The 6,819-nt window shown below is 39.0% G+C and overlaps 1 pseudogene; it reads right to left on the bottom strand.

The window, feature by feature from the left end:
• Positions 1 to 2,866: 2,866 nt before the first annotated feature.
• Positions 2,867 to 5,996, bottom strand: LOC118019929 (annotated as a pseudogene).
• Between the last annotated feature and the right edge of the window lie 823 nt (positions 5,997 to 6,819).

Genomic DNA, 6,819 nt, shown 5'->3' with positions numbered 1-6,819 from the left:
TGTTTGATAACCACTGACATACTGGCTATGTAGTTGCAGTATTACTTGGTAAGAACCTGTTCGCGGTTTTCAGTCACCACCCAGATAGTTCTTCCTTTTTCCTAAATTGTCCTTTCCCAGAATTGTTTTTAATACTACATATAAAATTAGTTTCATTTATTCCTTCATTAATTCAGGGCACCAGATATAGCATAGGACTTTGCCTTTCTACCTTTATTAGTGTTTGAAAACACATTTTAAAGAGGTCAAGAACAGAAGATAAGGTACTAAAATAAAGCTGTAAAACTAAAACTTCCTGGAAAAAAATGTCAAGAACACTACAGGTGTCCTAGCCCATCCCCTTGTGTAAACTCTTTTTCTCATGTACGTGCATAAAATCCCAAATATTATCCTCCGGCATGATTTTTATTACCTCCTGTCTGCCCTGCCCAATTAAAAAACAGTAACTTATTTCCTAGGATTCTACTGAATCCATCCCTTCTTTCCAATGGTTAGACCCCAGGAAACATTTTCCTGCTTTTGCACGTGCCTGTGCTTGATCTACTAAGAGATTAGGCAGAAGGCTGAAGCGTGGAGATGGGGAAGAGAAAAGAAAATAGGGAAGGTTTGAGTTTACAGGGAGGAATATAATGAAAACATTTTAAGAGGCACACAGGATGTTGGGCACATGCCGTAATTACATGTTGGGGAGGTAGTCCCTACCATTTGGTTCTGAGGATTCTCCGAATATGGGTAGGAAAGCCAAAAACAGTTAATTCTTAAAGGTGGAGGTGGCTTAGTGTAACTATATTATCTATCAATCGTTCCCTTTAGCACCAAAATTTACACTTACAAATGTGACATCTGTTCAGGCTCCACTATGAGTATTTGTGCACACTATTTCCTGCAATAAAGGAGAGGGGGGAAAAACATATTTTGTACCCTCAGATAAGTAAAACATACTGGGGATGCAGTAGTAAACAGACAAGAAAAAGAGCCTGTCCACATAAGGCTACATGTTAGTTGGTGGATGCTGAAAACAAGCAAATGAAAGAAATGTATAATAGTATAATATTCAGGGAATGATATGTGCTATGAAGTACAACAGAATATGGAATACAGTGTTGACAACAGGCCTGATCAGTTAATATTTGAGCAGAGGCCTGAATAAAGATAGTGAACCATAGCCTATATTGGAGAAGAGTAGTCTAAATGCAAACAAGTGCAAAGGCCCTGAGGCAGGCACAAGTTTGGGGAGTTCAAGGAATAAGCAATGCTAGTATGGCTGAAACACAGCCAGCAAAGGAAATATCTGCAGGGACAAGAGATCAGGGAGGTAGTTGAGGATCAGACCATGTAGGCCATAGAGAGGTCTCATAGGCCATTACAAAGATTTTGTCTTTTATTCTAAATGAGTTGGAGTGCCTTTGGAGAGTTTGATCAGGGTAATGACATTATTTGACTTGTTTTTTTTAAAGCTCTGCCAGGATGCTATGTTAAAAAATAGACTAGGAGAGCAAGAGTAGTAGCAGGAGAGAGATAGGTGGTATCAGTGGAGATCTGAGAAATAGTGAAGATATATTTTAATTGAAACTGATGAACTGAATGTAGGTTATGACAGGAGAATAATAAAGGATTAATTGCCGGTGTTTGGACAGAACACTCGGAAAGAGCTGCTATTTACTGACATGAGTGACAAGTAGGTTTGGAGGGAGAAATCCAAGAGTACTGTTTTGGACAAAATTGTGCGACTCCTGGTAGCTATCCGAGCGGAAATATCAAGTAGGAATCAGATAGGAAAGATCAAATTCCCAAATGGGAATATGAAATATGATAATCTGGAGTTTAGGGAAGAGAAAGGGGTTAGGTGTAGAAAGTCTGATTCTTGCTCTTTTGTAGATGATCTACCATCTCTTTCTGAAAGCACTTAGAATCACTATAACATGTCAAGATATGTTCTGTCACTGGAAATAACTTAGCTTCGGTCTCAGTATTTGACTAAACTCCCCTATCCAACTTCAGTTTCAATCTCAGACTTTAGAAGCAGAATAACCAAATGTCTAAGCCAATGTGATTTGAGCATCCTTGGACTAATGCAATCACTTAAGTCACTATTATCTTTAATGAGTAGAGCAAGTATGATGAGCAAGAGATAACATTCAGAGTTCTAGTTAATAGATGGATGATCACTCTCATACATAAGCCCTTTAATGAGGTGAAAAATCTTATATGTTCATGTTGAAATTATATCAGTTAACATAGATTTATTTTATTGCAAAAATAAAATGGATGATAATGTCTATGAAAGCTGTTTCTGTAGTATTTAAAGTCTTTAATCATAATTTTTAAAAAATTTCTCAAGGAGGGGGAGTTCAAACCTACAGAAAAGTTGAAAAAAATAGTAGATCTTCAACCATATCTTCATCTCGAGTCACCAGTTGTTACTATTTACTGCATTTGCTTTATCACTTTTTATGCACACTTACACATTTTCTGAACAATTTGAAAATAAATTGTAAACATCTTGACACTTCTCCCTAAACACTTTAGTGTGTCTCCCTTAAAAATAAAGATATTCTCCTATATAACTACATACCATTATTATACGCAACAAATTTAATACTGACTTAATAATATTAAGTTATATAAAATCCATATTCAAACTTCAATTGTGAAAAAAAAAAATCCTATATATAGCTGTTGTATTAGTTTCCATGACCTAACTGGAAATATGCTTTGCAGTTGTAAGAAATTACAGTTGAGGGGCGCCTGGGTGGCTCAGTCAGTAAGCGTTTGCCTTCGGCTCAGGTCATGATCCCGGGGTCGTGGGATCGAGCCCCGCATCGGCTCCCTGCTCTGTGGGAAGCCTGCTTCTCCCTCTGCTGCTTCCCCTGCTTGTGTTCCTCTCTTGCTGTGTCTCTCTGTCAAGTAAATAAATAAAATCATTCATTAAAAAAAAAAAATTACAGTCGATCCTTTTTTGTGTGTGTGAAGCGTTTTTTGTTTCTGAAAAGAATGCATATACAAAGAATTGAGACATGAGAAAGCATTGGTTCAACACTAATGAATCTGCAAAAATATTTGGGGAAGGTGGAGATTATCTAAACGTTTTCAAAAATTGGAAACTGCAACCAAAATAAGTGGATAAAATCCCTATTAACACTTAATGAAGAGTCTTCATGAGACTCCATGACTTTTTTACTAAACTAGAGAGCCTTAACTAGCTACTCTAGGGTTCCTCATATGCAAAACAGAAATAAGGGGATTCCCCTGACTGGTCCCCATGTTGTTAAATGTTCTCCCCACCCTCACCCCCAGCTTCTTCATGAAGCAGGTCTCCATCTTCCCAACTTGAAAGATGTGCATCATTCCATAGACGTCTGTCTCCTAGCGCCACTCCTCACATTTCCTCCATTTACCAGCTCTTCAGCTGTGTTCTAGGAACACCGTATCATACACTATGCTGAGCATATAGGACAATGACTGATGGGAAAAAAAATGTTTTTTAATTATGTACTCAATCCATTTGGTGTATTTCAAAAGGCGCAATACTTTTCTTCATTTATCAGTGAGTTAGAAATTAACTTCAAAAAAAATCAGCAAATGGCAAACAAATTTCCTTGAAAGTCACAGTCACATATATAGTGCATCCTAGAAAAGAAGAGGGGCAGGCAGGTTCCACCCACTTTCGTAAGTTTCATCAACTACTGGACCTACTCAAGGGTAAAGAGAAAAGGCAACTTTCAAAAAGGAATCTGTTATTATTTACTATACTCCTTCCTAAGAGCACCAGATGGGGAACAAGTTTTCTAAACTAGATCTAGGAAGTGGAATGTGGAATCAATCCATCCTCCTCCCCTTAAGGGCTGTCCAATGGTTAATGAATTTTTAAAAAATGACTAAATAAAAACAAACGCCCACACACACACTTCCCACATCCCACCCCTCCCCACAAAAAAAAAAAAAAAAAAAAAAAAACGGGCAAAAAAAGGAAAATTTAAAAAAAAACAAACCTAAATGTCCCAGATCATTCTCCAGAGTGAATGGAGCCCCGGAGCAGCTTCAACAACCCAAATTAGTCTGTTACGGAGTCATCACAAGCATGCCTTGCTTTTAAACGAAACAAAAATTTTTTTGAAACAAAACAAAAACTAGTATTAATCACTTTTCTGACAATACACAATTACTCAAATTAACTAGTACAGAGAGGGGGAAGGGGACCATACCTACGGGCCTTGTCTCACACGAGTGCACGGAGGTAGGTGCAGGGCATTTATCATTATTGCAAAAGCAAATTTTAATCTTTAATCTTTAGTTTGATTTAACGTTGCTTTTAGTACGATGCTGAGCCAGCTGTGTGGAAAGGGCTCTGGAGAGATGTTCACAGCAGCACACACTGCGGTTCTTCTTCGGTTCGGGAGGCTCCAGGGCAGCCACTATTGCTTGGTCAAATACAGTCTTTCGGCCTCTCTGTGCAAGGGCAGAACACCGCGCATACTTGACTGCCTTCGGCTCAGGGGCCGGCTTTTCAGCAGTCTCTGCAGTGATAGGCTTCTGTTTGTTCTTGGCAAGTTTCTCAGTCGTAGGGGATCATCTCGGAGATCAGTTTGGGTCCCAACAAGCAAGAACGAGTCTTTGGACAATGGTGAGTTATCTCAGGCCCCCACTTTTCCTTCACATTTTCAAATGAGGATGGTGAGACCCCTGAAAAACAGACTGGAAATACATCTGTGGATAACTCCGCGGCGGTAATCTGTCGTAATCCTCTTGCCCTGCGGTATCAGAAAGTCCGAGAGTATATGGCTCTCCACCAATCCTAACTGTGACTGCATAGTTGTCAAAAACAGTCGGTACATACCAGATGGAAATTTGTTTGTCGTGTAGGATATTCAGGAGACATGCTTTACCAACGGCACCATCGCCCCCAACAACACACTTAATTGTCTGCATTGCTGAAACAGTTTTGTATCCACTCTAAATATTTCAAATTCGATCATGACCTCAGCTTCTCCGCTGGGGCGTTGGCAGCACTGCCTACAGTTGATCCTTGAACAACAACGGGTTTGGGGCACTGACCCCTGAGCAGTTGAAAATCTGCATATGAATTTTGATTCCCCCCAAACTACTATAAGACTGCTGTTGACTGGAAGGAAGGCTTTCTGATAACATCAGTCATTAAACACATAGTTTGCATGCTATATGTATTATAATACTATTTTCTTACAATAAAGTAGGCTAAAGAAAAGAAAATGTTATTAAGAAAATCATACGGAAAATACATTGAGTCCTGTGCTGAATTTATTAAAAAAAAAAAAAAGTGTACAAGTGGGCCCGTGTTCAAATGTGTTGTTCAAAGGTCAACTAACTCTATTACAAACCTTGTGGCTTAAAACACACATGTATTCTCTTATAGTTCTGGAGATCAGAAGTTCAAAATTGGTTTCACCAAGTGGAAACCAAGACTGTGCTCTCTCCAAAGGCTCTAGGGAGAGATTCCATTTCCATGCATCTTCCAGCTTCTGGGCTGGGGCGGGGGGGCTTTCTCTGCTCATGGTCCCTTTCCTTCCTCTTCAAAGCCAGCATCATATCATCTTCAAATCTCTCTCTGCTTTCATCACCTTTTTCCTCCCTTGACCTTTCTACTTTACTTTGATAAGGGCCCTGGTGATTACATTTGGGGCTCACCCAAATAATTGAGGATAATCTTCCTATTTCAAAATCATATCAGTAAAGTCCCCTTTGCCATATAAGACAACATTCACAGATTCTAGGGACTTAGATGTGGACATATTTGGGGGCCATGTTCAGCTTACCATACCTGTTGACTACTGTTATGGGTTGAATTTTGTCCTCTAAAAAGATATGTTGAAATCTAACTCCCGGGTGCCTTAGAATGTGGCCTTATATGGAAGTAGGGTCTTTGCAGAGATGCACAGGCGTACCTCTGACATATTGTGGGTTAGGTTCCAGACCACCACAATAAAGCAAATACTGCAATAAGGCACGTCAAATGAAATTTTTGGTTACTCACTGCATATAAAAGTTATGTTTACACTATATTTTATTAAGTGTGCAATAGCATTATGTCAAAAAACCCCGATATATGTACCTTAATTACAAAATATTTTATTGATAAAAAATGCTAACAATCATCTGAGCTTTCAGCAAGCTGTAATCACTGATCCCAGATCACCATAACAATAGTACTGAAAAGTTTGAAATATTGTGAGAATTACCAAAATGTGACAGAGACACTAAGTGAGCAAATGGTGTTGGAAAAATGGTGCCAATGGACTTGCTCCACATAGGGTTGCTGCAAGCCTTCAATTTGTAAAAAATGCAGTATCCATAAAGCCCAATAAAATGAGATATGCCTGTAATCAATTTAAAATGAGGTCATTAGGGTGGGCCCTAATCCCATGTGACTAGTGTCTTTATGAAAATGTAGAAACACACAGGAAGAAAACTGAGCCAGAAGCCGGAGTTATGCTGTCATGTGCCAAAAAATAGCTGGCGCTACCAGAAGCTGAAAAAGAAGGGAGGATTCTCCTTGAGAGCCTTCGGAGGGACAGGGCCCTGGCAACACCTTGCCTTCGGATTCTTAGCCTCCAGAACTAGGGCAGAATAAATCTCTGTTGTCTTAAGCCACTCAGTTTCTGATCCTTTGTTATGGCAGCCCTGAGACACTTACACAAATACTAAAAATTTTAGTGATAGAATTACATTGTTTACCTTTATAAATAAAATCTCAGATTTCTTTAAATCCCAGACATTCCTTCTTGACGGTAATATTAATCTCTGGCTTTGGTGACGTATTAATTATAGCTCTTGGAGACTCAG

This window comes from Mirounga leonina, unplaced genomic scaffold (assembly GCF_011800145.1).
Source record: "Mirounga leonina isolate KUSES-001 unplaced genomic scaffold, KU_Mleo_1.0 Mir_100634, whole genome shotgun sequence".
Taxonomy (NCBI): Eukaryota; Metazoa; Chordata; class Mammalia; order Carnivora; family Phocidae; genus Mirounga; species Mirounga leonina.
This window is presented reverse-complemented; position numbering and strand designations above follow the sequence as displayed.